The following is a 10906-nucleotide window of genomic DNA, read 5'->3' as shown; positions in this document are numbered from 1 at the left end:
TAGGATATTATTTGAGAACTATCGTCCAATTCAAGTAGAGCTTTAAGCCAGTGCACATGGCATTAGCATTGAAATTGATGATGTATAACAAAAAAGTTACTAAGTTAATACATGTCTAGGGGATCATATTCAGGGACTATCATTTTAACCAAGAGAGATTTTAACTACTTTACACATGACTATATCATTACCATTTTTTTTACTTGTAAAAAGCAATGATGTAAATTCACATTTCATTCGCCTATATTGAGAAAGAATCATCATGAGTGCATCTATTTTGAGCTCATATTTTTACGATACTAACCTCTCTCACTCCTTAATGCAAGGTTCTGCATTTTTTGTGAAAAATAATGTTTTTTTTTCAAAAACTAAGATATCAATGGCAAAAGAAAGTGAGATTCATTGATGGCAAAAGTATCATGTTTTACAAGTAAAATATTTATATTCACAGGTGTTACTTCTCCCTTATAGCCTAGGTATTATATTATGTAATTGTCAGGTTTGTTTAATTAAGATTTAATGAATTGAGATGGTATCAACAAAAAAAGACAAGTGCATTGGGTGCTACTTCTGTTGGACCGTGATCGTTCGATAGAGGGGGGGGGGGGGGGGGAAATATCGATTACGAAAATTCGTCGAGTAAACGCAGCGGAAAAGAATAAGAAAAGAGGACACAGCTAACACAGTCGATTTACTTGGTTCGGAGCCTGTGTCGACTCCTACTCCAAGGCCCGCACACAAGGGTGCTTTCGTTGGACAATTACTAATAATTCGGAATCAGAGTTATAATGAAAGTACAGGAAATATTAGTAAAGGAAATACCGATAATTATGAAGCAATAAGAAAGGAACTGAGCTTTGTCGGAGTAGCGTCGCAACGTTGCAGGAGCGTAGGAGAGCAGATCGTCAATTCAGAGTTGTTGTTTTGAGCTCCGCCTTTGACCCTCCTTTTATAGGATGCTCGGGGCGCCTGGATCCCTTCCGGGCACCCTGGTGTGACGTAGCACCCCCAACCAGCGAGCTCCAAGTGTCGACGCCGCGATCAGGATAAAGTTTTTGTCTCCGGGCACCCGGATCCCTTCCGAGCGCCCGGACCACCTTTCTCTAGAGAACATCTTCTCCTACAAGACAAGGTTAGTCCGAGTCAAATAGATAATGTATATTCTGCAAAACAAAGTGTTAGCACAGTTTATAAGTTCAACATAAAGAGTATGACTTAGATTCCGTCTTTTCAAGACCGGAATCTAGTCACGATCTCGACTTAGATATCCGAAATGGATCTAAGTCGGATCGACGCCTAATGTTCCCTTCCCGGGAACGCGTCCTCACAGTCACTCCCCTCTAGTGACTTACCTTTACTTACCTGCCAGACGTCCGGGCAGCCCTTCGACCCATCTAGATTTCTCGCCAGCTATCTGGTCAGCCCGTTGACCTAGCTGGACTTCGTGCCAAGCGTCCGGTCAGTCTGTCGACCCGCTTGGACTTCGTGCCAAATGTCCAGTCAGCCCATCGACCCATTTGGATTTCGTGCCAAGCGTCCGGTCAGCCCGTCGACCCGCTTGGACTTCGTGCCAGACATCCGGTCAGCCCGTTGACCTGTCTGGACTTCGCCTGCACACTCGGTCAGAGTGTTAGATAACGACAAACATAACTTAACCTAATTTATCATTCATCAAAACCTGAGTTAGACCGTTAGTGCTAACCGCACCAACAACTTCCACTCATTATCTTGTTCAACAAAAAAATATATAATCACAGGCTTCAAAATGAACCCAACTTTCAGAGTGGCCAGCACATACAAACATGAAAATTATCGAGAGCGGTCATAAATGGCCAGACAAAATTAATGACATTAATGAAGTGAAAGATGAACTAAGGGGAATAATCAAGTTTAAGAAGATAGGAAGATAAGAGAAATAACCTTCAGCAGACCAACATGGTGAGCTATTGCTTTATTCTTATGTGCCCTTGCCATCTACTAGACGGAATATAATTAACACTATTAGAATCTTAATTGTAGTCAAGACTACTGAAATGATTCAAAGTTACAAAGCACAATTAAAGGGGAGCCTGTAGAACAAAAAACCAGAATTAGAAAAGGAATTCTTGAAAAAGTGAAGCTATTTATCTAAATATGAAAGGGAAAAGCTACAAACAAATCTCTTATACAAAATGTAATATAAATAAAGATTTGCAAAATAAAAAGTACATATAGAAAAGTGGCCAGTTGCACTTAAAAGTAGTTAGTAAAGTGGAAGATAAGAGATTAGTAAAAGAATTAGGACTCACCCTCAACTGTTGAGATACTCTCGGCAACTTGAAAACCACTTCATTAGAAACTTCCCCTAATGATATTTTGTGATGAATCCGATTAGCATGCCTAAAATTAATCCAAAGATAATTTTAGTTCCAATTCCAAAGATAGACGAACTTGCCAATGTCATATCTTAATTTGATAGCTTGGAAATGAAATGCGACAACAAACATCATTCTTCTATTAATATTGTAGTTGCTACTGTCAAATTAATCATTTTAGAATATGGAGAGAATCTCGCAACAATTAATGATTAAAAATGTAGCCTGTAACTTAATGTTTATGAATAAACTGGAAAAGTTTTTTGTTAAAATTTGTTATAATTAGAACATGAGGATCAAATTGCTCATAACTAATTTTAATAATGCAATTGATTGAAACAACAGGACCAAAAAAAATAGACAGAGATGTGAGATTTGAGAGATCAATTACGCGGTAAGAAGACAAAGAAATGAACAAGTCATGAGAAGAATAACATAGTACTAGAGGAGTGTAAAACCCCAATACCACTTACTGAAACATCTAGCCTCTTCCTAACGAAAGGAACAAAGAACACATAGAAAGCAAACTTGAGAGCAAGAAAAATAGCTATCACTATCACTTGCACATAGTCCAACAAAAAAATGAAGGGATTAGATGAATCGCAACTAAACCATAAGGAAATAAATAATAAGAGAAAAAATAAAAAAAATTATATAGAGACCTGGAGAGGATGCTAATTAAGGAAGTTGTCATCCGTGCTTCCTCATCTTTCACTCCTAGTCAAGGCATAACTGCAAAGCCGAGATGTTGCAAGATTTAGACTTCACGACACTAAATCTAACTAGAACCCACTCAAAAGCCAAAGATGTCTCTTTTTCCTCTAAATCTCTTCTCCATAGGAAAAATAAGGTGAAATAACGTGACCTAGGTTGTAGACAACAGTCTCTAGTGCTACACTCTCAGCAATGATGCCATTGACAAAGAAAAAAACAGTGAAGATCACTCAAGATTTAGATTTGTAGAAACTAAACCCAAAAAAATGGATATTTGTGCAATTATAACTTTTCAAATCGCCACCATAATCAACAAATCAAAACATGTCACAGCGGGAGTCGAACGTGAGAGGAGTCGTAGTGAAGGGTCGAGCGCCTCACCGTCAAGTTGCGGGAGTTGAACGTCTCACCGTCGGTTGCCGGAGAAGCGTCGAGGGTGATGAAGGTGAGTATTTGATGAAGGAGGTGAGTCTTTGACGAAGGAGGGTTTTTACACGCTCGGCACTTTGTGAAATATTTAGGTTTAAGGAAATTAATATTTTAACCAAAATATCTGTTGTCTTGAAACTAAAAAAAGTTGAAAAAGACAACGGTTAGAAAATCGTTGTCGTAACCCTTATAACAATAGTTAAATACAACGGTTTTAAAAATTCATTGTCGTAGCCCCTCCAAACAACACTAAAAGACAATAATTTTTCTAAAACTGTTGTCTTTATTAAAAAATAGCAAAAAGACAACGATTTTTGTTAAAATCGTTATCTTTTAACTATTGTTGATTGCAGATTTTCTTATAGTGAAAGTAAAAGTCCTAGTTGAGGCTAGGCAAAAGGTAGAAAGTCCTAATTGTGGTTAGACAATGAAGTCCTGATTTATGGGATTGGGCAAAGACTTGGTAGGTCGAGGACATCAGACAAAATCCTAGGGTCGAGGATATTAGGAGAAATTCTGGGGGTCTCAGACACCAAGTGGAAAATCCTAGAGTCGAGGACACTAGGTGATAGTCCTAAGGTCTCGGATGCTATGCAAAAGTCTAGATGATCTGGAGGACTGTTTGGTAAAAGATAAACTCTCCTAAGAGAAATAGGTGAGGATGTGTTCCCCGAAGTGGGAACAATAGCGTCGATCGGACCTAGAGTTTTAGTGAAACTCAAAGTCCGAAAACTGTCGAAAACCACTTTACTTTTTTATGTTATTACTTGTCTTTCTAACTATGTGGTGCAGGTGGTCGAAAGCAAGAGTTGACTAGAAACAGGGTTCTAGGTGCCCAGAGCTTGTCCGGGCGCCCGGAGTTCCTCTAGGCGCCCAAGTAAGCTTTGATGAGGGAGAGCCCCGGGCGAGTGCCTGGCCAGGTACCCAGACGGTCTGAACACTCAGAGTTGCTCCAGACGCTCGGACAAGTAAATTCTCATCATCATGCTGAGTTGGAGTACAACGACTGGTCGACTCATGTTAGCAATCTAGGCGCCTGGAGGGGGTCCGGGCACTTGGACATGGATAAACTTCCAGGATGAAGTTTTAGCAAGAGCTCACCACATCAACACACTCCAAATTCCCGGATGAGGCTATAAAAGGAGGGTTCGACCTGTTAGACCCCGTGGTAGTTTTGATGTGATCAACCAAGTTGGTTAGGTCCTGCTTTGTGTTTGATCCCTGTGTCTGAGTGTGTAGGAGCTTAGGAGCGCAGGAAGTCGAGCGGAAGACGCAGCTAGCGAGAAGGACGGCACAGGAAGGAAGCCGACGGGCTCGGTGCGTCCGAAGGACGAGAGAGCTGCGGAAGAGTACTCCGGTGGGCGTGAAGAGCGTGCGCGGCTTTCGAGGGACAATAAGCCGGGACGAAAGGCTGCTCGAGGAGAAGGCCGGAAATTAGGTTCGGGTGAGCCCTATTTCGGTTGGCCGAAATCACCCAAAAGAACGGAGCGCCGGAAGCTGAAGAAAGCCAACGCAAAAGAAGCTTAGTTGGATAAAACAGCTCAAGGCGCCTTCAGCTGCCTTGAAGGCGCCTTCAAGGCTGATGAAGGCGTCTTAAGCCTGGTCAAACAGACCGTTTGCGCAGCGGATAAAATTTTATCCGTTGACCGAGCTGGAGGCACCTTAAACCTTGTTGAAGGCGCATTGGACCCTCGAGATAGGATTTTCAGGACCTATATAAAGGCTCATGGAGCTAGGAAATAATCAACAACTCAAGTATCAAACTTGTAATCAATTCCTAGCAGTAATTCTGAGCCATTAGAGTGTAAAAGGCTTCCCCGCCTTCAGCAAAGGAGAATTTTCTTAGTGTGCTTTCTTACTGCCCTGGATTAACAACCCTCTTGGTTGTAACCAGGTTAAATTCGGTTTCTGCTTTTATTTCTGCCTTTATTTTATTTACTATTGCATTAATTGAGTTGAAAGAACGATGAGGGTAGTTTTATTTTTGTTTTCAGCAATTCACCCTCCTCTTGCCGGCCTCCGCTGCACCTACACGACCAACAACTTCAACACACATCAATTGAAACAACTTCCTCTCCCACTCGCTACTCTAAAAATGTCTCTACGACGCTCAAAAGCTGCTCTGACGATAACGACGTTTAAGATCTCTTTCTCCAAGTCGTCGATGTTTTTTATTTTTCAAGTGACTTGTATTCAATCGAAATTGTATTTATATCCTTCGATTGATTAGTGATTATCCAACGAAAGCACTCTCACATGCAGGCCTTGGAATAAGAGTCGTCATACCTTCCGAACCAAGTAAAACTTGGTCGTGTTAGCGCTGTGTTTTCCTTTTGCCTTTACTTTCTATTTCTGCTTCTTGTTATTTCTCTTGAATGTTCTTGAAAAACATAAAAAGTCACAAGCGCTATTCACCTCCTTTAGCACTTTCGATTCTATATAATTTGACTTGGTTAATCATATCAAACCCTGAGTACTTACAATCTTCCCATTTTTGATGTGGATCAACCCAAGTTAAGTTAGGATTAAACCAAAATAGTAAAATATTAGTAAAATACATAATTATGTAAAATGTATGCAAAATTAAATGAAATGCATTTAATAAATACGATGCAATGCAATAAATTAGAAAAAATTATTCCTCCTCACACTTAATCTTATTTCTTCCCTTTTGATCATATTAAAAATAGGAATAGTCATCAAAAAAATTGGAGAAATTTTCTAAGGGTTACATAAATAGTAACTAATACTTAAAAAAATATGGGAATTATTTTTTGAAAATAATTGCAAGTAGATATGATTTTGCTAAAATAATTTTTAATTCTAAATTTTCCATTTCTAGTTGTGCATTTTTTGTTTCTATTTTACAAGAACTTCTAGAGAGTAATTTGACAAATTTGTACAATTAATCGGGAGGTAGAGTGTGTACCTTACTTATCGTGTCAGTTTTGTTGTTCGACTCTCCCCTTTTATTGTTGCCTTCTTCTAAAGTAGCTCCCCCTTCGTCGATATTCTCGATACTCATTTTGGATGAGTTTGCTTCATCGTTTACTTCTTGGTGACTTGCCATAATTGCAAGTCTGACGTAGGCTTCAATTTCTGACTTTGATAATGAAGATTCATCCCACGTCACTTTTAGGTTCTTATATTTTGTTTGGATTAGTCTTTTGTTCTTATCCTTCTCTTTCAGTTTTGGGCAGCTATCCTTGATGTGTCCTTCTTCGTGACAATTATAGCACCGCACCTTTTGTTTGCTTTATAAAAGTTTCTTAGCCTGCGACTTGTTAAACTTGTTAGACTTAAGGAATTTACTAAACTTTCTTACCATAAATGCAACTTCATCTTCATTGAGTGATGTCTCTGAATCTGGTTTGCCTTTCTAATTAGATTTTAATGCTAGGTTTTGAGTTGTCTTTTATTCTTTATTTTTTAAGCTTGCACATCTTGATTTGTGAAGTTCAAAAGTAAAAAATAGATTTTTTTAATGTACTTACCTCGAGATCCTTAAAGATATAAAAGGAGTCAACTATAGATATCCACTCGGATGTTCTCGGAAATATATTTAAAGTGTATCTTAATGAATCTCAGTTTGTTACCATTTCTTTGAGATTTATAAGTCTGGTGATCAACTCCTTGATCCTCGAATGTAGATGTGTGACTGCTCATCTTCTTCTATTTTGAGGTTACTAAATTGGTTCCAGAGCAGATCTCGCTTTGCAAGTTTGGTCTCCGAAGTCCCTTCGTGCAACTTCAGATATTTCTCCCAGAGCTCTTTGACTGACTTGTAGGCTCCAATCCAGTTAACTTCTTGTGGTGGTAGAACGCTTAGTAGATGGAATTCTGCTTTGTCATTTGCCACAAAGTCGACTTACTCCTTTTTTGTTTATAGGTATTCTTCCTTATCGGCTCCTTGCTAATCTTTAGGTGCTATAAAATCATATTTCATTATTAATAATAAATCAAAATCAGTTTTAAAAAATATCTCCATTTTCTTTTCCCATTTCGTAAACTCCCTCTCGAACTTAGGTGGGTAGATGTTTGGTCCGACCATTTCTTGTGTGTTTCGGTCGATAGTTAGTCCTTCTGAAGCGCCCTCACTCTGATATTATTTGTTAGTCCCGTGCGGCCGACAAGTGGGGAATGAATTTCTTGAAATTACAAAAATGTCTTTCCCGTTCTTTCAACTGAAATTAGACAAACACTTAAATAAATTAAAACAAAATAAAAGGAAGGTACGAGATAATCGGATTTACTTGGTTTGCAATCAAAAGATTGCTACTCCAAGACAATGAAACTCACTACTATCTCCTACTATGAGTGAATCCTCGGAGGTGAAGAAGTCTCGTACAAGCATTGGAAGTACAACTATGAAAGACGGAGTAAGAAATTCGAAGTATAAAAAGTGTTGTGTCTAAACTAAGTGAACTATATCTCTATTTATAGTACTCTAGTCAAGTTTATCCGTTGCCGACGTGGCGGACTCTGAGCCCCTGGTTGGTGATTCAAGCGCCTCTAGCGAGACAAACTCTATCTCCACGCAATGGTTAGAAGATAGAATTTTTTCATGTCCGGACGCTTGAACCGTTGCTAACGTGGATCTGAAAAGTGATCTACTGTGGTGAGGCACTTGTTTGACACCTTGGTGGTCCGGGTGCCGGGACTAGATGGTCTGGGTGCTCGGACTAGTCAGCCAACTGCTAACTGTCTGGTGCCTTCTCCAGTCGCTGGCTTTTTCTCTAGTTGCTTGGGTGATGCTCCGGCCTTCTAAAGTTGAGCTCACCCAAACTCAACTTCGGTCTTCTTCTCGAGTAGTCTTCCGTTGGCTTCTCATCCCTCGAAAGTGTCGCGCACGCCCTTCTTGCTCCACCAGTGTACTCTTCTGTAGCTTCTCGTCTTTTGGATATATCGAGTCCATTGACTCAATTCTCATGCCATCCTTCTTGTCTGTTGAATCTTTCGCTCGACTTCTTGTTTTTCTAAGTCCTTGCACACTCAAACATAAAAAATCAAATACGCAGAGCCTAATTTGACTTGGTTGATCACATCAAAATCCCGGGTACTTATATTTTTGGCTGAACACATTGTTTATGTTGGAAAACACCATCACTCGACTACCAAGTCAACTGAATAACCTTATATTTCATTTTTATAATAACATACTATTTATATTAAAAATACTATTCATCTTGGAAATACTTTCCATCTAGTTAACTGATAGATTGATATGATTTTCAATGTTAAAAATACTATTTATGGTGCTAAAAATACTATTCATACTAAATTCTCTCATGCCAAGAGATCCCAAATCTCTGAGATGCCCTCATATGTCTAGTACAGATCGACCTTGACTTATTACAACTTCCACTACATAGAATTGTTTTCTCTAGGGCTTTTAGCTTTATCATAACCCTTCTTGGACTTTACTTACCTAGAATTTAGCATTTCTTGCTTGCTAGAACTTCCACTATGCCAAGGCCCTTCTCAGACTTCACTTGTCTAACATTTAACCTTTTTGCTTGCTAAAACTTTCATCATGTGTTGTCATCCAATCCTAGATGACCTACTAAGACTTCCACCTTATGTGTGACATCTAATCCTTCGTGACCTTCATTATTGTCAAGTGGCTAATCAATTGTGACTTTGTTGGTTGCCCCTAGGACGTAGCACAGTTAGTTGTCATGTGGCAGCGCTATAGAAATGGGCAAGGATCAATTTCCAGAGGTTTCACCACCTTGGAGTATGCCCTCCCATGCAGGGGCCAACTATGTACCTAATTTACTCCCTCCCAATGACATGAGACAATCATTTGGGGGGGAGGCTAGAATGACGAATTTCACCTTTCCAGAAATTGTGACCTTGTTGGACTTGTTTGTTTCATTTATTTTTCACTATGTAATAACCTTTTGTAGAAGAGCACATGATTAAAGAATAATTAATTAAATCTAATTGATATTCTACAATGGTCTTAACAAGAAATAATTTGAAAGAATGATGATGTGCGAATATGAGAATCCATATGTGACATGGCTTGATTAAAGGTCTTGGTCAATAGTCAAGCAGAGGTGGAGGTCAAAGTGGGTACGTAATAAATTATGCAGAAAGATGTGACTGATATAAATATGATCTATCTCTTTCATATGATGAAATTGATATCTATGGAACTCTTGATTAAGTAGGACTACTAAAATATATAGTCATGCTCAAACAAGTCAATATGAGATATTGAGTTCATTTAGTTAAGTGAATCTACTTAGAGATTAAGAAATACAAAGATCAATAAGAGAATAACATGGTTTATGTTTCATCGATCAATCTAGATATCAAGGATAGAAGGACCAAGTTATATAATATAATAGACACAGAAATGTTAGGTCAGATCTCGACATTCTCATCACTTGGACGACAATGATGCATTGCTAGATGTCACTCACTATTTATTATCTAAAATATTATTTAGATACATTGTTAACGTTAGGAGAACCTATTGAGTCACATACAAAGAACATGTTAGTTTGGAGATGAGTATATTTTAGTTTAACTAAAATATAATGGACCCTAAGATTATATGGCTAAGTCTAATTCGAATTTGACTCATTGAGTTAAACTCAAATGAATTCGGATTAGACTCATTGGATTAATGGGTTGAACTCGTTGGATTATTAGGTTAATGACTTATTGGATAATGATTAATCCAATATACTAAATCTAACTCATTAAGAAGATTAATGGAGATTAATGAAGATTAATTCATCATTAATGGAAGAAGACCAAAAGGAAAAAACCTTTAGTATTCATTGGATGAATACAAAAAGCCCTTTTGAGTGAAATTTTTGTAAGACTCTTTATCTTCTTCTTCCTCTTCTTCTTCTCTTTGTCAAATACCACTTGTGGTTGTTGCTAGCACAACATAGTTGGTGCTTCTCCGAATATTGAGTTCGTGTGACGAACAAAGGGCATGTTCGTGTGGATACTGAAGAGGCATGGAAGGTCTAATCACATTGAGATCTACAAAGTTAAGTTGTTGTAGGGATTATTTTGTTCACGTAACAAAGATAACTATTCTATTTGATAGAGTAGTAAAAACGTGTATACTATATTTGCATGGATCTCTGTAGGAATCGTTTTTCCACTGCGTATGTTATTATTTTATGCAAAAGATTCTTACAGTGGTATTAGAGCCACTTGCGAATACTTATACATCATTTTAGTTCTATTTTATATGTGATATAGATGAAGAATAAGTGTTTATTATGATTTTCACGATTGTATGGATGTTGAACAGTAATTTATGTTGCTACTGGACGTTTGTTTTGCTCCAAACGTGGATAGCAATTGTTGTTTTTGCTCCAATTAGCAAAGTTTGATAATTGATACGTGGACAATAATTTTAAATAGCAACTCGTTGGTTG

Source organism: Zingiber officinale, chromosome 2B (assembly GCF_018446385.1).
Source record: "Zingiber officinale cultivar Zhangliang chromosome 2B, Zo_v1.1, whole genome shotgun sequence".
Taxonomy (NCBI): Eukaryota; Viridiplantae; Streptophyta; class Magnoliopsida; order Zingiberales; family Zingiberaceae; genus Zingiber; species Zingiber officinale.
This window is presented reverse-complemented; position numbering follows the sequence as displayed.